The sequence below is a fragment of the Hesperophylax consimilis genome, chromosome 10 (genome assembly GCF_061612785.1).
Source record: "Hesperophylax consimilis isolate HC1 chromosome 10, BYU_Hcon_1.0, whole genome shotgun sequence".
Classification (NCBI taxonomy): domain Eukaryota; kingdom Metazoa; phylum Arthropoda; class Insecta; order Trichoptera; family Limnephilidae; genus Hesperophylax; species Hesperophylax consimilis.
In genome coordinates, this window is record NC_142845.1 from 18,600,311 (window position 1) to 18,622,692 (window position 22,382).

A 22,382-nucleotide genomic window follows, 5' to 3' on the forward strand; every position below is an offset into this window, starting at 1 on the left:
ATTATTATTAGTGTCAGGAGTATTTAGAGAGTGGTTTTAATGGTATAAAAAGTGGGGGACGCCCTAGGAAGTCTTAACTCGTTATCTCTGCGTTAGAATAAGGTATGGAGTCGAATTAAGAACTATGTAATGAAGTTTTTTAATAGTAACTATACAGGGTGTATCGGCACTAACCCGACAAACATTAACCAGCTATTCCTTAGCACATTTGGAGTAAAAAATGTTATGGGCACTTTGCAGTCCGGTAGCATTTTTTTTCAATTAAAAACAAAAAAAATTAAAAATTTCCACACTACATCACTGTCATTGGCATTGCTTTTCGTGTTCAACAGCTGTTATAAGCAAGTATGTCGAAAAGGGTCTTCGCTTTTTCGCACACACTAAATAATAATAGTTAAAAATGAGACAAATGGTGCCATGCAATTTCGTTGTGATTGTAAAAGTGCGCCAATATAGGTACACACGTGCATTATTCAACGGAATTCGAATAAAATATTGCCAGATGGGTTTTCAAACTTTGACAAAGGATAAAACAGTGGTGACATGTGGTGAAAATATAAATAGTAAATTTTTTATTAAAAAAAAATGTTACCGGACAGCAAAGTGCACATAAGATTTTTTACTCCAAATATGCTAAGGAATAGCTGGTTAAAGTTTGTCGGGTACGTGCCGATACACCCTGTATAGTATACAGTAGTGAATGGTAGAACAAGTCGGGGATCCCCGGTGAAGACTTAACGCATTATCTCTGCACTGGAACGAAATAAGCAGTCGAATTAAAGTCGGCATAATGTAGTTTGTTGACAGTAACAATATGGGATATTATACTACATGAAGTAAATAGTAGATGTGAAACAAATGTTTCAAAAAGTTTTCCATTTTTACAATAATATTATTTCCACTTTAAAAATGCACCCAGATTTATTTATTTATTTATTAAACGCCCTAGTAGGCTTTTCTTTAAAAAAAATACAAGCATTTATCAGAGTAAACACTTAAAAATTAATACAATAGAGAAGAATGTAAACATAATGGCAAAAATGAATCATTGAGTTTAAAAGATTCAACAAAACAAAATAGTAGAAGCGGAGAAGTTATATGGGTACATAGGTCTATTTGTGTCTAGAAAAATAAAATTGATAGAATATACAACATTTATACTGATTAGTTTTCAAATGAAATATATCACCCAGATCAGAATATTTGTTTCCGAGATTGTGAAGTCTCGGAATCGGAGAATTTTGGTAAGCTAGTGTCCTGGTGTTATTGAAGTAAAAAGGTAAGAAATGTCGGCATGATTTTTTGGGAACATGGAAGTAATTCGGGGCAGTCAATTTTAAAATGTAGTATTCTTTGTAACAGTATTAAATAAAATTAAAATTAAACTAAAATAACTGGTACACTAAAATTCATAGCCTCAAAACGTTACTCCAAACCATTCATAAGCCCGAGAAATGCCGGGAACACATAAGCTAGTACTATATAAAAGTTTAATTTTCCCGGGGCTAGTGAAGTTTTGAGAAACCACTCTCTTTGGGAAATGTCGAAATTTTGAAAGGTGTAGGGGAGGGCAAGTAGATGGGTAAGAAGGCGTTTCAAACGTACATGGCTATTCAGATTTGGTCACTAAACATAGCTAAAAGTATTTAAGTATCACAACTTTTCGATTCGGATTATAAATAAGTTATCGCTCAAGCATAATTTTGGCCCCCAGAAGAAGTCTACACAATGCCTAGAATACGGTGTCACCTGCATACCTTACGTGTTACTTCAAACACTGCCGATTGCCGACGAATATTATTATTCTATATGGAATATATTACAGAAGTGAACAGATGTATTATCTTGAAAGAAAATAAATTGAATAGACTCGTGCCGACTTGCGTAACACTGGAAAGGTGGCGGTTCAACTTCTGAAGAATTACGGCAATGAGTAAGAACTAAAAAATATTATTATTATATGAATGGATTTCCAGAAATTTAAAAGGTATTGTAGTATATCTTCCATGTACACCTGTTTCTCACGATTCATACATTATTATTGATTGCTAAATGTGGCTAAAACTTATAAGAACACAGCTATTATTCACCACAAGTCTTGATTTATGCAGATACCAATCATTGAAGCAATTTTTTCTTAGAATCCTTTTTTTACATTTCAGAAGAAAACTGTATGTCTACTTCTTGGAATGAGCTTAAAAATTATAAATAAACTGTATGTGTTGCCATTCAGCTATGAGATATCTCCGAATTAATCCCCAAATGAGTCAGGTTGTGGTGCCTACCTATTGCGTGTTTCGTGAAGGACGATGACTTGTAGCGGTACCCATGAGAGAACAGCCGGCAGCTGGCTTCAAGGAGAGGTCGCTGAGTGTTGACAGACAACAAAAAGGTTGCTATAATAATTAGCATGGGGCGGTGTGACGTAGTGACGATCCTTGAGTATAATGAATGGCAAGTGAACTCGATGAATAAAAATAACACAGGAATTTTTCCGCGTCGGAACACCAAAATGACGCGCAAAACGCTGAGCTGTCAGATTTAACTGATTCTAATTTATCCTCAGAGGTTAGCAGAGGACAGATATCCTCAGAATCCTATCTTTTCACGTACTCTTTTTCTGTATTAATTTTCATATCTCGTATTAAATCTTAATTTCATGACTTTGTGATGTACCATCCCTGGACATGACCTGACTCAAGTATATCTTGTCATATCTTTATTCGGGTTCTCCAACTTCTTCTTTACTTGCTTGTCAGAAACTTCTTTCTCCGTATCTCATATTAGGGCCTTCCTTTCTGAATCTCTTTTCGTCAGCCTTTTCAGTCAAACGTGACTTTTACCACACATACGCCACGGGGATCTCATTCGTTCTGTATTCAGTCAACTTTTGACTATCCTCTATCAGCTCCATGCCTCGCTGACATGCATTAGAGTTGACCACTTCTTTTTATCAACTACTGCATTCAATCCACCATTAACAGAATGTACTGCATTCATTCTTTCAGTGTCTATATTAGCCTATCCATCTCTCGTGAGAATTCTTCGCATAAATACAAACTAATCCACTTACTCCAAAGAATAATCACTCATGTTTTTAAAGAATATCTTTAATATTCAATCCAAAGCCTTGATTTATTACAAACGACAGTCACAGATGGTGCTTTGTGTCCTAGTTTAAACACTCTTTATAAGAGACCAAACAAGAAACCTAATTGTAACAATCGACATTTTGATTTGATATTTCACCGCGTCAGATTAAACAAATTGATTGTCACTTGGCAAATTCTAGGCCAAACTCGTGTCATACAAAACAGGCATGACAGAAGGATATCTGTCTCGGCATTTCATTGCTGAAATATACTAATTTGATACATGAATTGAGATTTAACCCTCTTTTGACTGGCGTACACCAGCAATGCCGCGGTTTGAATAAATAATAAAATTTCCGATTTTAATAATATGACTCAATATTTTCGTACGGCTCAAAGAGTCGACTCAATTGAACGACGGTTCAATTAAACCAGGGAGTCGCGAGCTCAGAGCGTATGAGCTTGTGAGAATACTGTTGACCGGTCGGTTGCTGGGTTGACATCGGTCCCACCCAGGCGTACGGTGTTCAATTCCTAGGCTAGCCATAGCAATATAAGCAACATTTTCCGCTTATTGTGGTGGTAGTAGGACATTTTCTAGCGTTGTCAGGTTATTCGTAATCCATGATTGTTTGTCTCACTTTAAAAAAAGACAGTGCGTTTATAACACATAATATGTATATTGGTTTCCTACCTTCGCAATATTTTCTCGATAAAAGATCGTTGATTGCTATTCTCAACTACCTCACGAACACCGATTTATCGTTTACCGGCGTACATAGGGTTAAATAACGTCTATTATATTATTATGATTATTAATAACGTGTTAATATATCAATGGTCGATTTGACAACACAACCATTGTCAAAAATACGTTAGACATACGAAACCTAATTTCGTACCCAGCTTCAAATTTAATCCAAGTGGTCGTTCGGAATATAAATATTGAGTTAAATAGTTTTAAACAGGTTTTATTTCCTCAAAATACTAAACACACAATATTTAGCAATGGCCTTCGAATATTTGTAATACCATCAAATCATCAACAATGAATACAAACATACTTTATTTTTAAATATAAAATGATCAGATTCATTATTCCAATATAAATATTATGTGTTTTTTAATGGAGTTTTAAAAATTTGGTAAACAGTATTCCGGTTTGAATTTAACCCACAAGTTGACCCGAATACGACCCAAAATCCACGAAATTATTATATATTTACAGAATGTGTCAAAAAATTAAGAACCTTCTGTGCAAAATATGGAAAACTAGTTGTCCAATGTTTTGTTTAAATGATGGGTATCAAATGTTTAGGAACTTATTTCAACGAAAAATGGAATTTATTGCAAGAAAGAAAGGGTTAGAAATGTTTGCATTGAAATTGCCAGAAGTGCCTTTGTTTGAAAGAAAAACTCTTCAGTAACCGTGGTTTTTTGTAATGTTTTTCTCTCAATATGAAAACTGTCAAAATGCATGAAATTTTTACAATCCGATAATAATACAGCATTTTCCATCTCCCCTGACATAAATAGTTATCTTTTATAGTAATTAAGTTAAATCGACGTAATTTTTTATATGGTTATGTTAAGCGTCTTCTAACGTGTGTTAATACTAAAAGATTACCTTTCATTTATATGTAGAATGAAAACCCAATAAAAAAGCCTAGTAAAGCGTAAAATATTTAGAATAGATTTTTTTCGCTGAGAACTTTCTAATTCGTTTTAATATATTTGAATTACTGTACTAATTTTCTTTATTGTAAGGCAAATGTGATATTTTTATTTTTGGTTTGTTAATAATAATCATTGTCTAACAATGTGTAATTTTATCCGCTATTCAGAAATTAACATTTTGATAGACAGTGTATCGTGTAACAGAATGATCATGATAATGCAAGTCGTTTGAGGATTTTAATGTGTATTTGTAGTATGAATTTCGAGTGGGATGACATATGTTTTCGTTCACTATTCATTCCATGTTTATTTTCCTGTTCTATAAATATAAAGATTGTATCATCGGCATAAGAGATAATTCATTCATATAGTGTAAATATTTTACGATATGAAATATCGTTGATTTATTTAAAATCTGGTCAAATTATTATTTTTTCTGTTAAAAACACGACTGTGAGGCCTTTAACGAATTATTTGACAAATTTCATAACAAACTATCAGTATATGTTATGAGGAAGTTGAAACAAGTGTTCTTCAAAATAATAATATTTTCGTATTTCGTCCATTATATTTATCGAACAAGGCCACCACTACTCTGAATGACTGATATTTCACTAAGAAATGGTCATGCAGTCACATTTTTCTCCTAGCATCTTCTTAAAACGTCCAAATTATATATGCAGTAAGTAATCAATAAGAAACAAATAAACTACATATATAAAGTACTGGATATAAAGAAAACTCCATTACCGTGGTCATATTATGAGTAGCGATTAAATAAGAATACCAAAATGATACTCCAGGGGAAGATTGATGGAAGATATTATATAGCGGAGCAATTCCTCACGGCCGTTACGCGTTGCTTACAAATCTACGTCGCTGGTGCTATTACAGGTCCGCAGTAACGTTATGGACCTTAGACTGCAGTGTGACGACTGAAGATTCACATGATGATATCCAACCTCCGTTGGAGAGGGCATTAGAAAAATAAGTATACTCATTATATTATCTTCCCATATTAATAAGTATTTTAAATTTGTTTGTCTAATACAAAAGCAGTTCGAAATATCACTTCCAAAAAATGACTTCACTAGCCTAATTTTTTAAGCAATTCGGCGACTCATGGGTGCGAATCAGCTAATATTTTGCAATTAATCAAAATTACTCAGAAACCGAATAATTTCATTCCAATTAGATATTACAAGTTCGTTCTGTCGGACGCTTGACGTACAATATTAAAAATCGCAAAGCAATCAAAATTATGCAAACATATTTCGCAAGAATAACACAAGTAATTATGTTTCTTGTTGCAATATCTCTTTTTGTATTGCAAAAATACGGCGGCATAATTCTACAACGGCCTATTGATAATTCTGTCCATTCCACTTCGGTGAGCGATTTTATAGTTGATAATAAAAAATAAATCCTCACACAAAGCACGGTTATGTTATGCCGTAATCAATTAATAATAACTTGAAACATGTAGTTAGAAAGCTCTTCACTGTCCCAAAATTATCTAATTTGACAAACTAAAAAACCATCACGCAATTTTTCATACCACACAGACCCTGCCCTGACACACAAACTGCTTTATTCACATTCATATATCATTTCACTCCCACTGTGTTATTCCGATTATTCATATAAATCGACAAGGATTTGGTTTACTTAATCATATAATCACGCTACATCTTCTTGGGTATCCCCGATTTTTCTTTCCATTAATTTCCGTATTATATATATAAATAATTTCCCGACACTCCGTTCTTCGTTCATACTCTCAATGTCTTGGGAATAAACACTTCATCATCAGTATACAACAGGTAACAAATTCAATTTTGCGCTTAGATTGGATAACCGCGGGGTCATTAGAGAACCTTGTGTAACACCTTTTTCGTAAAAAAAAACACCCCATAAAATCTTTGTTCACTCTACAGATGGACAATATAAGATTCTTGTTCACACCATACACAGATAACACCTTTTATAGATTTTTTCCCACCTAAACTCCCTGGGAATTTAGAATAATTTATACAAATACTCTTGCTGCAAAGAGAAGCGCGTTAAGTAGTATGTATTTCCCATGTTAAAATCAAACATAAAATATTGAAATGGACAAATAAATAAACTGAGTGACCCGACATCGGTTTTTTTTAATATAAAATAAGTAATTTGAAGGTGCAGGTATCATTTTTAATTAATTACCTATATATATATATATATATATATATATATATATATATATTTATCCCCTCTCGTACTATGTTGATCTCGCGCGACGGTACGCCAGGTATATGTTGATCCGTTTGCATTTGTTGATCCACCCCGGATATGTTGATCCACTACCCAAGCTGGCATACATATGTAAATCCCTACAGATCAACTTGTGTCATCGAGATTTTGCTGTAAGCCACGCCCGTTTTTCGGTCGCATATACATTTTACACGATTTATTTTGTTGATCTATATATTTCTGACAAACTTGACCGCTTGCATGTGTTGTAACTTGTAACCGCCAATTTCGCGCGCGTTGTGGTACTTTTTAGATTCCGTTAGAACATCCATATTCTATGAAAATGACTCTGTACTTAAAGAGGATAGACTGCCTCACGCGTATTTATATTGAAATGGAACTTTCAAAAACGTCAAATCCATGCTTAAAAAATCTTTTGAACTTGATTAAACAAAAATGTAACTTTAATGCATCATTTACTACGTTTCGTGACTTAGCAGGGGTGCCCGGGTTCATGGGGTGAGATTTGTCTAAGTCATTTTATAAGAGAAATTTTGAACATTGATTGAATAAAATTTTATTTTAATGTATCTTTTACCATCTCTCCCGACGTAAGTTTCTTGTAATGATTAAGTTGAAACAAAGCGTAATATCCATAATATGTGCCTATTAAAATTGCGGTGATTAGATTGGTGAGAATTTAATTTTTCAAATTTTAAATTGAAATTGCTGAAAAATTTATTCCAATTTGTTTTTTACTAAACATGGCTAAAGTCATTTCAAGCACCGATTCCAACCAACGATGTTTTAGTATATGTTCGTCAATCAACAGGAGCCATAATGTCTGTACATCAGAGCCCTCGAGAATTATTACAATTATGTGTACCGCCGCCCCGGGAGCCAATATATTAGATAACCAATACACCTACCATTAGTCACCGCCAACGTTTTAGCGAGATAGTTGTTTATTTTTTGTATTTTTTTACATCGTCTCCACACAGGAGGCCCTAAGGAAAATCGTAACCCTCAAGGCCTATGTCATCTTTGTGAATGCTGTGTTGGGGGTATTTTGAAAGAAAGGAAGGTCAGTGAGTTCTGGGAAGGAAATAGGTATGGATGGGTGGGTAGTATTCTGGGGGTCAGTGTGTTCGAGTGATAAACATAAGATTCCAACTCTCCTACTGCGTTGCAAGGCGATGCGTTGAAAGAGGATTAATCGATCCGGCCCACCACGCATTTGGTAGGCAAGCGCATCCGCCGCCAAGAACCGAACAAACCTCACCCCATAAACCCGGGCACTCCTGCTAAGTCACCAAACATATCAAACTACTTGAGGTGGCTCTCGACTAGCAATCCGTAGGTCGCGGGTCCAAATAAATTTTATAAAAATTAATTTGCACTATTTTAAAATTAGTGTTTGGTTATATCCGAATAGCCAGGTACTCTCCCACCTTCCTCCTCGTCATCTCCTTTGAGGTCTCCTTTGAGGATGCCATAGTCTCACTGGCTCCAGACGGAAGTTTTTGTAAGTCTCCATATTCAAATTCGGCGGTATGATTTTTTTATGTGACACCTCTCACTAGAGCGCCCCTGTCTTTACACGTTAAATACATAGAAACTATGTCGCCAACCGGTTGGGCAGCGTTATGAGGCGGGTTAAGGTAGGGGCTGTAGGAATGAATTTATTAATGCGGGTCTTAAAGAGGCCCGGATTATATTGATAGCTCGTTCCACATGCGAGCCGACTTACGATAAAACGAGGAAACGACCCGTTCATATATGTATAGATAACATCAACTTAACTGTGAACGTGTATTCCGCTCGGTCCGTCGAGTATCAAGCACGTGCACGGTGCACCGGGGATCAATGCTGCTTGCTCCTTTTAACAGGCTCTAATAAAATATCTGTAGAATAGACACAGCATACGCACATTTTGTCATACATGATTTTACCGTACATATGCCTCAGGGATCTCATTTCTACAGTATTCAGTCTACTTTCAGCCTTCTTCTGCCAGCTCCATGCCTCACTTCCGTATATTAGGGTAGGTACCAGCACTCCATTGTGGACTGCTAGCTTCGCTTCTTTGGACAGTTTTTTGTTAGCTCCAACCTCGTCCAATCATCCATTAATTACCCATTATAACCAAGAACCCGGCCACCCCTACTAAGTCACGAAGCGTAATCAGGAGAGATGGTAATAGATGCAAGTTCAAAATTTTCCATATAACATTATGCCTTTTGCTGCCATTTTGGATTTTGATGGTCAAAAGGTATCCCTCAACCAGTCTCTTTCGATCCGGCCCGCCACGCAGTAGGTATTTTTTATGGATTTGATTTTTGCGAAAGTTTCGTTTCAATCTAAATACGCATATATTTCTTATAAACAATTCAAGCAACATATATTAGGGTAGGTACCAGCACTCCATTGTGGACTGCTAGCTTCGCTTCTTTGGACAGTTTTTAGTTAGCTCCAACCGCGTCCAATCATCCATTAATTACCCATTATAACCAAGAACCCGGCCTCCCCTACTAAGTCACGAAGCGTAATCAGGAGAGATGGTAAAAGATACAGGTTCAAAATTTCCTACATAACATTATTCCTTTTGCCGCCATTTTGGATTTTTATGGTCGAAAGGTATCCCTCAACCAGTTTCTTTCGATCCGGCCCGCCACGCAGTAGATGGGCAAACGCATCCGCCGCCAGGACAAACCTCACCCTATGAACCCGTGTACCCCTGCTAAGTTATGATTTTTTTATGGATTTGTTTTTGCGAAATTTTCGTTTAGATCTAAATACGCATACATTTCTTATAAACAATTCAAGCAACACACGTCATTTTGATTTGAAACGGTACCATTTCACAGTCATTTCATGCGATATTCGACTCTAGAGACTAATACTTTGAGTTCAATATCACAAAAGATTACGGAATCACATAAAACCTTGTGATGAACAGTCCACCGATTGCCCCTTGATTGGTTCATTTAGTAAAACCATATATAGGGACACAGATCAACTTTGTCTAATAACTTCTTACCTGGATCAACATACTACGGGAATAGATCAATATATATGAGATCAACAAACATAAGTATGCCAATTTGGGTAGATCAACATACTACGGGAATAGATCAATATATATGAGATCAACATAAGTATGCCAATTTGGGTAGATCAACATAAATTATGCATCCGATTTCCATACAAATTTTGAAAATTTTACTAACAGTATATCAAATGGTTTTTCTGGCAAACTGGCAACATTGATAATTATTGTACCACTGTTGTCAATTCATTCAGATGTATTCCATAATAGCCAAGTTATATGGTGTTTAAGGTGGATCAACTTAGTCTAACAACTTCTTACTGGATCAACATAATACGGGAAGAGGACAATATATATATATATATATATATATATTTACTTCTTTAAATAATGCAATTATTAATCCAAAAGATCGATTTACATGAATTTTAATTTCCTGAGCGTAATTATTTTTCTAAATAAGATCCATGCGTGAAAAATGATTTGGAAAATTATCTGTTTTAGTCTCTGAAAGTTAGTGAGAAACATGACATTATTCATAATTCTTTTAAAAACACACCCACTGATGATGTAATAAATTTTCCACGGGTTTTTTAAGCTTCGATAAATCTATCTTAAATTCTTTAATTGATTCCCGACATGAAGATAAAATGTTATATTTTTAAACGAAAATTTGCAACAGAAAAGATACGATATTTTTTAGCAACTAATTTTTCCCATATGTTTGGCAGCTATACTTTTAAATGATCATAAATTTCTACAAAAATGGTTTTTAATCTAGATAGAGTATCGGATAGACATATCCGATTTTTTTAAATGGGATATTTATTACATAATATTGTTAATTATGAATTTTAAATCTGAGATTTTTTTTTTATATACTGAATACCTCACAAGAGTCCCAACTGCTCCCGTCTGGAGCCAGTGAGACTATGGCATCCCCAATTGGGGGATGTTGTGAGGCTGAAGGTAAGTTGGGAAGGGAAAGAGGAAGGTGGGGAAGTACCTGGCTATTCAGATCTAGTCACTAAACACGGCTAAAGTCATTTGGAGCAACGTTTCAATTCTGAATGGTGGTCTTACACCAGGGCGATACTGGTAGTATCTTCCACTCTGGAACGTGCCGCAAATATACTATATATTATTTTAATTAATTAATTGTGAAATAACACAAATTAATCAAATAAAATTTATTTGCGCACGCCGGGTTCGAACCCGCGACCTTCGTAATGGCAGTCCAATGCGTTACCACTGGACTATGCCGGCCGTCTAAGATCGACATATATAACGTACAATTATTAGGTCCCAATGGTCGAGTGGATAACGACGTTGTCTCGGTAAGACAAAAATCTTGGGTTCGATTCCCAATTGCAACCGTTTTCTTTTTTAGTTTATGTGTCTTGTTCTGTTTCATGTATCGCTTAGATTTGTTAACATTATCTTTTCTTCAATGATATATTACATTGACAAAAGTAAAATAAAAATTGTTCCAATATATATATTATTTAAATATAACTTTATTCTTTTCTGTAGGAAACGATGTAAATAACTAAATATTAACTACCTTTTGCAAGTATAAACAATGTCAGGGATCGGATGAAAAACTCTGATAAATTTCAAATTAAAATAGACTCGACTACTATTAAATATTAACATTTAAAACATATTTTTTAAAAACAAAAACCTTTCAAATATTGTCGGGTTAGGAATAACCGGACAATATATTAAAATCTCCTACTACCACCACAGTAAGCGGAAAATGTGATGGAGGACTTAGCCAAGAATTGAACACACTACGCCTGGGTGGGACCCAAACGCGATGTCAACTCCGCCAACGACCGGTTAAACTTGACCGTTAACTTGACAAACCAAAGAAAACAAAAGCTTTTTTAATCGGTTTAACTACAAACAAATTGATTTTATCGTAAAACCATTGTCCATTGATTGGTTGCCATTTCGCCAATGATTATATCATACTGTCGTAACTAACAACAATGACAGTAGAGCAAAGGAGTATCCAATAGTTGGCATATTCCATCCTTTTTTCCCTAAGGTAATCGCATTATTTATTTATTTATTATTACACGCCCTAATGGTCTTTTACACACTACAAAGTTTAATAGTAGAGTGGACGCTTAGATGGTTTGGGCATGTAGAGCGAATGAGCGAAGATAGGAGTGTAAGGAGGATATATGATGCAAATGCGAATGGTAGCAGAAGTCGGGGACGCCCGAGGAAGACATGGCACGATCAAGTGAATCAGATACTCGAGTCGGGCCATGTCAAGAGTCAGAATAATAAAAGAGTATGTATGAGACGATGTATGAATGTGAATGAGGCAAGAAGTGTGTGCCAAAACCGAGTTGTTTGGCGGTCCGTCCTCTCTGCCTACCCCCGCGGGGAAACGGCGTGATGGTTAGTTATCAGTTATTATAAATTCTAAAAATTAAAACAATAAAGGAAACATAATACAACGAAAAAATATTAAATGTTGCAACAAAAGCATATAATAAAATAAGATACATTAGTAAAAATGATAAGAAGTCTCACATAAATAGATTTTCAAAATAAAAATATATATATTGCGGATTTTATAGATGTCTATTTGTGTCTCGATATATAAAAGAATTGAAATAAACAATATTTATATTGATTATTTTTAAGATGAAATATATCTCCCAGATCTGAGTATTTATTTCTGAGACTGTGAAGTCTTGGAATCGGGGAATTTTGATAAGACAGCGTCCTGGTGTTGTAAAAATAGAAAGGTAGTAAATTTCGGCAAGATCTTTTGGGTATGTGGATGCTGATTAATTGGGGCAACTCAGGACAGTCAATTTTGTAATGAAGTATTTTATGTAGTACTATTAAATCTGTGTTAATTCTTCTTTCTGAAAGAAAGAAAGGGACAATTTATCTAGTAAGTAGTTATAATCAATGTTTTCTACAGGAATATGCAATTTATAGTTTATATACTTCAGGAACTTATGTTGAATCTTTTCAATGTTATCGGAATGAATATTGTAAAAGGGAGACAACAGAGTTTTGCACAACATGATAAATGTGCCTAAATTATTGTCTTTTGAAACTCTCAAAACAAATCCAAGAGTCTGAAGAGCCTTATTGATAATGTTATTAATATGATACACAAAAGTTATTAAAATGTTGGTTAGTTTTAACTAATTTCATCAACACATTTAATAAAATGTTTCAATATTGTTGAAATCAGAATCGTAATTTAAAATGCGTCAATCGCTATGATAATCATCTACGCAATGGAGAGGATTATGTAGCGCCCTCAATCTTGGCAAACGGTCGTTGGTAGCGTGCGTCGTTAGTAGGTTTCGTATAACAGAAGAGAACACTGGCGATCGGCGATGTTAGTGTTTGCCGTAACTGCAATGGGCAATCGCACAAGTTATCTAGAAGCAGAAGCTAGTTGCTGTTTACGAAATTGCCACAACCTTCGAGCATTGCAATTATCGGTCGCACGAGACGCCGCTCTTCGCTTGCGTAAATCACAGCACACTCTCTCACATTTACAGCGCACTCTCTTGCTATGTGGCTTATTGCCTATTGATTGTTGCTCAAATATACGGGTATTACGCGAGTTACGCGACTATGACGTTTTAAAGCATCACAGTTTTCAGTGTGACGTTTGTAAAGCATGAAGCTTTAGTGAGACGATTCAAACTTAAACTGTTTTCTTTGTAACTTAACGTCGTTTTAGCGTAACCTTTCAAGGATACCTATCTTTCTTTTAATTTTGAGAAGAATTGCTCCGGGTTCACTGGTTCAATTAGTTTGCTACGTTTGGTGACTTAGCAGGAGATTCCGGATTCATGGGGTGTGGTTTTCCCAGGTATTGGTAGCGGAAGCTTCTGCCCCTCAAATGCGTGGTAGGCCGGATTCGTGAAGGCCGAATGAGGGACCCTTTCACCTCTCAAGTTGAACTCTCTCGACCTAAAGCCTTGCACCGCAGTGAGAGAGATGGATTCATACACCCTCTATACAGCATCCCCAAAGATAACATAGGCCCTGTGGAAATTATTTTCATGTGTGGAACTAACGTAAAAAGATACCTAGGTATATAATTTTGAGAATGACATGAAAAAAATGGTTTTACTTTGACAAATTTATTGACTTTAAAATTTATGTTTATTGATGTACGACTTTTCTAGCCATTTGTTTTTAATTTTATACAGAAGAATAAAATTATTTGAAAATACTGATGTATGATTAAAAAACGTTTTTGTTTGACTATTCAAACAACATAATTTTCGGAGTAACACTTAAAAGTAACGTCGGTTTGATAATGACGTATTATGAGTTACTATATTTGTGTGATGTTACAAAGTTACGTAGCTTTTATATTTTGAAAGTAACATTTTGTCGCGCATGAAGTTTGCAAAAAATAACTGTTTTAATGTGACATTATTATAAAACAATAACAATTGAGCAGTTCTCTCAAAGCCATGGATAATCCTTGCACAAATGAATGAAACTTAATCGTGTAATGTTTCTAAAATAAAAATCATAAATGCATGAAAACGTACGTGCCTAACCTCAGCTATACCTAGAATTTCTAGAACCTACCTATAAAACATGCTTATTGACCCAATATTTTTTGCCATAGCGGACTAAAATATTGACATTGCGTTACTCATGACTTTAAATATCAAATACAAAGATCATCTAATCTCTAATTACAGGTACACTAATTTCTAACTAATTAATTAACCATCACTTAGTTTCCCGCAGGGGTAGGCAAAGAAAAAGGACCGCCACACAAAATCATCATTATCTCATCCGTTATTCTAGTGACTCTTTGTTACATATAAGATTTGTAACAGGGTGTGTGCATCACTTTACTTACATCGCATCTAAGGTCTTGGTGTGTGGGACCTTTAAGTACCTACACATTGTCATTTTGCTATTGGTCAAATTGACAGCCCTGGAATTTTGACTTGGAGAGTTGCCAAACCTGAGGGAGCAAGAATCTGTGATTTGCATTGGAAGCAGTTGCCATTCTTTGATCACCAGCCCAGAGCAGCGGGCATTCCTCTTGGCTGAGGTTCGACGAACACATTCGCCAATTTTTTGAGCATCAGCTTTGCATGTGGAGCATTGACCATTGGATTGATGGAATCGGATAACATCTGCCGATCCTGATTGGTTGAGAGGGACTCTTTTGGAGACCAGCAGCGTGAGGCTGTGTTGCAATGGATTACAGCTTTATTTTTTGGATAAATTATAAACTGGGACAGTTACTATGAAGAACCGGAATCTACTACTTGGCATCAAGAACGAACTGGTATCACACCTTCATTTTACCTAGGCAGGCCCTTTTCCAGACAGATTTAATTGTAGGATGCTAATTAATTTCTTTTTTGTGGTCTTAGTATTCTTAAATATTTTTTTATTTCTAGATAATAAACCCATCCTTACTTTTATTTGTTGCCACATAATCCCACTGTAACATCTTGACATGACCCGACTTAAAGTATTTTATTCGCTTGATAGTATTATCTCAGGGCATCCTCCCTCCACCACGTGGAATGGCTGCGCGACCTTTTCATACAAAACTTAAATTTGGATTTGAGGCCAGTACTTAAAATAGAACAGAAAAATTATTTTTTTAATCAAAGGGTAAGTATCTAATACGGATATAGGATACTTTGTTAATTTGTGTTTCAAAATATAGGTAACTAAAACAAAATCTCTTTCCGCGATGAAACTGAACTTCAAATTACTTGATAGATCGAGCGATTGAGCGAACGATTGTCAATGGCCCAGCGAAACGATCGATCTTTCCACTGCATCAATGGTACTTAAATGCGTTCAATCAAAATAATGTACTATTCTCCCCTCATTAATGTCAATTACTTCAATCTGTACACGATTTATATAAGAACTGCCATATTATTGACATGAGTTGGAAAAGTTTTAACCCTTTAGGCCTCATTCGCCATATTCCGTTATATTTCTTAACGATGTTGTCAGAAAGTCAATAATTTCTAAATAAATGGAAATTTTTTGAACGAATCCGAAAACATAAAAACTTTTTTTGAAAGGCGTTGACATAAGCTTTCAAGTTCTGTTATTAGAAATATAAAGACATTGTGTTAAAATTTTGAATTTAAAGTATAAAAAGTTTTAATTATAAACTGAACTAAATTTACTGATAACAATAAAAAATATATTTTACTAGTCAGATAGGAACCTTACTTTTTGTCGTTTCATACAAAAATAATTTAATTCACAAAGTTTCAATTTTTTTTTTCAAATTGCGGTCTTAACCTTTGTTTTTATATAGGTGTACATTTTAATTATTCTGTGGTTAACTTCTATATTTAACTATCGAGCTTAATGGTTTCTCATTAGTCATTAAATAAATCATTTTTTTTTTGGTTTAAGAGGCAAATTGGGCAATTTTTGTTAATAAATAATAATATTAATTATTTTTGTTAATAAATCGTAAAAAAATGTTTTTGGGACAAATATAAAGATTTATTATGTCGAATTTGTGTGCCTACTAGACATTTATAAGTTAAAATAAATCATTTTATAAAGAATATTTATAAAGAAGGTTGGGGAAAATCGTTTTTATTTAATTGTCATTTAACTCACAATACTTGCCAAAGCTTCTTATAAAATCATGAAAAAATCATCTTCTATAAAGGCCTATATTTTATAATAAATTTGAAACCCAAATAGATAAAGTAGCACAAATCCATACTAGATATTTGCTATATCTTTTGATCAAACATAAAATTTCAGTTTGGTTAAGTATTTTGACCTCAAATCCAAATTAAAGTTTTGTATAAAAAAGGTTGCGCAGCCCTTCCTCTTAATTATTCTAACTATTTATAAAAGATTCTAAGATCAGAGACCTCTTCCTGCACAGCATCTAATAATAAATTAATTGACCACGAACCTAGTAACCGTACATTAATAAATAAATCATTATTCTATGGGAAGACAAACGTACCAGCATAGCGGAGACTGCGAGTCACCTATAATTACAAATGAAAGTGAGACTTTGAAATGGAAAATGGATGTAGCAACCATAGACTTAACTAGATACTGAATGCAGTAGAACTAGAATTGTAATAATAATCATAATGAGAATGCTCCAAGAAGCTGTGTGACTGAGGTAAAATAACTCAGTCATAAAACAACTCAATTAAATATAAAACGTCATTCATGAAGAGATGCTGAAAGAACTTTGGAGAGTGATTATTATCCATGAAAAAGTTACCTCAAAAGGAAGACTTTTTGTCATAATCGCCCAATAAATTAAAAAGTGTTGTGATAAATGTATAATTTTTTTGTGATTTACAAAGCGTTCGTATAAACACACCTTAATAATATTTATTTCTTCCCTCTCAGTCAGCTGTTCTATGTAAGGGTGGAAATTTCGTTATCCGAACACGTGCATTACTCGCAAAACTAAAGCTACGTTTACACTAGACAATTTAGGTATACTAGTTTTGTTGGTAATTAGAAGTACTTTGTTTAACTCTTGACAGGCGAAGATGTCAAAAAACGTCTGTAACCAAGTGGGTCTTCCGACGACCCCATGCATTTTTCCGTCTTATGGGCTTTTAAACTGTAGAAATCCCAATTATTCAGTCAATTATTAATGGTAACTTATGTATTTTAAATACTAAAATAATATGTCAAGTATTTAAGTTAATATACTCGTAAGGAGGATAGTAATTTTGGGTACTACCTACTCCCCCACTTGGCTGCGGGATAGTTAAAACTTCACTTTTTACGAATAATCTCTACCTGAAATTTCGATTGTGAGCTGTGTGAGGTGTATATTATTTTGCTGTGTGAGCATGGAAAACGGTGTATATTGTTTTATTTTTTTTAAAGTTACGTATAACATTTGTGGGTTACAAGAGCAAACAAGCGGTCATATGAAACACATATTTTAAAATCTCTTGCTGTATCCCACCAAAAACTCTGGACCGGTTAGCACAGAGGTCATGGAAGTTTCAGACAGTGTTACAGTGTCCATCATCAGGACAAATGTGTAGATTGTGGTGAAGTGTGTTGACGTAAGAAGCTACAATCCTCTTTTGGCCTGCATTTCAGAATATTAATTAATTTAATTAATGTGGTTTTTGCGTTTAGTTTTGGTGTAGCCGTCAAGGCCTTCAATGTATCTGGTAATAAAACGGAATAATAACCTAAAATAAAAAAATCAACATTTTTATATTCTTCCGGGATGTAATTGATAATAAATACTTTTAAACAGCAATTGGAAAGCCGAAGCGATTTATTAAAAAAAGGTAATTTTAATAAATAGAGTAATGTCAAAAGCCACAGGCCTTGAACTGACGGAGATGGGAACCTGTTTGAATGTCGAGACCAATAGTAATATTGTTTGGCCATCCTTCCGGCAGAGAAAATAAAAACACAAACATAATTGGCTACTGTTTACTTATGAAACTAGTAGTTCTGAGCACAGTAGTAGATTTTTATTTCAAAAATGTGTTACTAATTGTTTCTTATTTAATAAATCAAAACCTTTAGTTTTTGATTTTTAAATTTTCTAAGATTTCTACTTACACACTTAATTATAAACCGTATATTTTGTGAAACTATTTTATTTCAGATAAGGAATTATACAAATTATCCAAAGAAACGTATCTCACTGATAATTCTTTTGAAAATGTATATCTATTTGAAAATCACTTTTGTTTTCGATAATGAATTGAATCAAATGTTGGAAGCGGAAATTAACACAATTTTCGACATACGATCGAGCTGAAACTCAGCAGACAGACTACATGTATACGTATTTCTCTGAAATCGGACGACATTGCAGCAGTTAATATGCGAAATAAATGTCGGTACTACCCACTCGGCATCTGGCAAGGATGGGCGCGCGGTTTACTTTGTTTCTTGGGATCGAAGGTGCAACTTACACCAAAACGAAAATTAAAATTTAATTTTTTAAGACATTTAAGTAAAAAACTTTGTTTATGCAAGTAAGGTAGTCACCCTAATGTTGAAAAATGCGAATAAGTCCAAATAAAAATGACGCTTCCACATTAAAAACAAATTTACAGAGAGACAAGTTAAAACTGGGCTTCGCTACGCTCGAGTCAAAGACGCTGAATAAATAAACCTACAGAAGTATTTTAAGCAAATTTTTTCCTCACTTCGGATGATATTAATCAAATATTGTCGAAAAACGTTTTTTTTCTTGAGCAAATTATGAATTTTATTGGCTTAAGTCTAGGGTCAAGAAGTATTTTATCGAGTAACGTCATAATTTTTCTTTGAAATCTGTAGAGATTACAATTTATCTAGGAATTGTCCATACGATGTTAGTTTATCACAGGACATCGACTTATGTAATCACTGTATATAACAAGACATTCATTTGAACTTTCTTTTTTGATTGAAGAAAATAACTGATATGGAATCTATTTTTATTTTTGACAGCTTAATTGAAAATTATATGCTGCTTGGCTCATGTTAGAAATGGTGTTTGCAAGCTGAAAATAGCTGCGTTGACCATAAAATTGAAGCCATAAAAAGCTCAAGAATTTGTCGATGTTGTTTAGCGAACCTTTGATCAACCGAGATGGAATAATTTTCAAATACATTTTATGGGGTTCTAACGAAATGGTATGTGCCTACAAATTTAATTTTCATTGCATTTAGTACCTACTCAGTACCCTACTAATTTTACCCGATCGGTTTTATTTATAGATAAAGTACAATTCGTAATACACTAAATACCAGTAGGATGTAATGTGACAAAAATAAAATACAGACTAATTTAGAATTACACACACAATTGAGTTATGGCAGTTCTTGCATTTAATGCAGAAATTAAAGATTAACTTACCGGCATGTGTTCTAAATCTAATCCATAAAAAAAACCATTTAGATTTAATTCCCGGCCTTGGATCAGAGAAACTCTTGCATAGTGTTAAAAAAGTATTTTTTTACAGAAAATTTTTGTGCACAATACATTATTAACCATTGAAGATAATATATGAATGACTCTCGAACGAAAATGTGAAACAGAGAAGTTTCGGTGGCATCTAGGAATTGAACCATGGAGCTTAGCCTTGGCGAGGCTTTACTCTACCACTAAGCTAATACGAGATCTTTTTATGATTTTTCAGTTTCATATTTTTCGTTTGAGGGTCGTTAATATTGTCTTCAATGATTAATGACGGGTTGTTTTACAGAATTTGAACAATTTATAAAATTTCAAAGTTGATTTTCAAGTTCTGTGAAGGTTCTATTCCAGTTTAGTTTTAATTTCAGTTTTTTGAAGCCCCTGGCCAGTAATTATATAATAATAGAACTTGAATAAAATCTCCACAGACCTTAAAAATCAACTTTAAAATTTGATTAATTGTTCAAATTCAAACTCATCCTTAATATTTCAATTTGAAGTTTTCCTCATTAAGTTATTACAAAAATGTAAATATATTATTATTTACGCGCAATGTATTTTATTTATATCTACAATAATTTGTACTTATTGCTAAGATGATATTGCCACTCTATTATTGTGAACAATATTACATCATAGAAAATGTTTATTACAGCAGTACGTATGATTGCGGTAGGTAAGGATCGTAAATATCCTTATATTAAACACTCGCCGACTTACTAATTAGATTCTTAAACGCTCGTTTAACTTTTTTGCGGTAAAGCCGTCCTTGAGCCTGGTTTAAGACCGTTTTAGCCAAACAAACACCATGGTAATAAGTCTAGTTTTTCACTGTTCTGGCCTTACGAGCTGTGTAATATTTATATCACGTTTTTAGTAAGTTAATGTAAATGATAGATATTTTATAGCAAAAACAGTTTTCTATATTTTTTCAAATGTAGGTAAACATTTGCGTTTATGGGTAGGTGCCCAAATAGATATTTGATTTCTATAAAAGACGTGGGTGTTTGTGAATGGGAATGTTTTAGTTTGCAAAATATTCACGCAAAAATTCCGTCATAAATGATTCTAAGAAAAAGGATGCTTTGTATTTTACTTAAGAAAATGTCAAGTGTGTAAAAAATATTAAGAATGTTTTATTCTTCAAATCTTCTTATAAACCAACAAGACTCTCATAAGATCTTAAATAATTAATTTAATGGTGATGATAAATAGTGATATTTAAATGTCCGCATACCTACACCGTTTGCAAAATACAACTTTCAGCACACCTCCTAGTACCAGCGTGATTACCAGATCCCACTTATTCTTGTATTTTTCACCTTATTAGAAAGCGGAAATATTATTGTATCTTCTTGCTAACCTAACTTCACTCATTTACGCAACTTGCAACATTTATTCCGACAACAATGTAACACACATAATTAATTTGTCAATGTAATGATTTCTCAACATTAATAAAATTTCAAATAATTCTAAACTAAACAATAACTCCACGAAACCATAGAAAAAAACTATTAAACAGATGACAAATAGATAAAATCCTAGCATAATCGAATGCAGCGCGGGTGTTTTAAATTCCTTTTGAAAACTGGGGGGAAATTTTTGAATCTGACACAAATTAGGTTATAACCTCACTTTCGCGTATCGACGGTCGATTATCGATTATTGGCGATTCACGGCACGGATGTTGGGTTTACTCGAGACACCACACGGCACGAGGAATCTCGCGGAGTCACTGCCGGAGTCGGTCGGTCGGTGGTGGCAGCAGCGGCTAGGTGAAACCAAACCAAAGATTGCGGTACATCGACACCGTACCAAAGAGAAAGTCTTCGATCGCTGGTTGGTCGCGGCTGTGGGGAGGGGGCCAGGTGACGACACCGGTATAAGGTAGGTACCGGCCGTACCGAAATTGCATTGCCATCTAGGACTTAAATCTAATAAATTGTCCTGCGCGTTTTTAGTACACAGTACCTACCCAGCCTCGTTAAACTGTTTACCTGTCCAAATTTCGACCGTTCGATGACATTGTGGTCGTATTTTAATTTAATTTTAGCAAACCTGGTTTTTGTAAGCTGTGTTGTGATGCGGAAAAGCGATAATAATATTTGTTTTATGCATATATTTCAAATTTCCGGCGATTACTATAAATGTGGAATAAATCAAGAAACGAGCATGTTGTTAATTGATCAAAATCAACAGCTTAACCACTAGGCAGGTACCAGGTTACCTACGACAACATAACGAGGTGTTTTATTTTCGAAAACATTTTAAGTGTGCTTATTTTATCATAAAATATTCATGCGCGCCTAATAGTCTAATGTGAAGATTTTTTTGTGTAAATACTAGAAAAGAGTCCCAACTACTCCTGACTCTTTGGAGCCAGTGGGACCAAGGC

General features: G+C 34.3%; 1 protein-coding gene across 3 annotated transcripts in view; it reads right to left on the reverse strand.

Annotated features, from left to right (window-relative positions):
* Positions 1-21,709, reverse strand: part of Duox (dual oxidase) — a 211,724-nt gene extending 190,015 nt beyond the window's left edge. For 2 of the 3 annotated variants that reach the window (XM_089636693.1, XM_089636691.1), the window contains exon 1: positions 21,618-21,709. The gene's annotated coding sequence lies outside the window, so the exon portion shown is untranslated. The remainder of the gene's footprint in view (positions 1-21,617) is intronic. The other variant, XM_089636692.1, reaches the window with a different exon arrangement.
* Between the last annotated feature and the right edge of the window lie 673 nt (positions 21,710-22,382).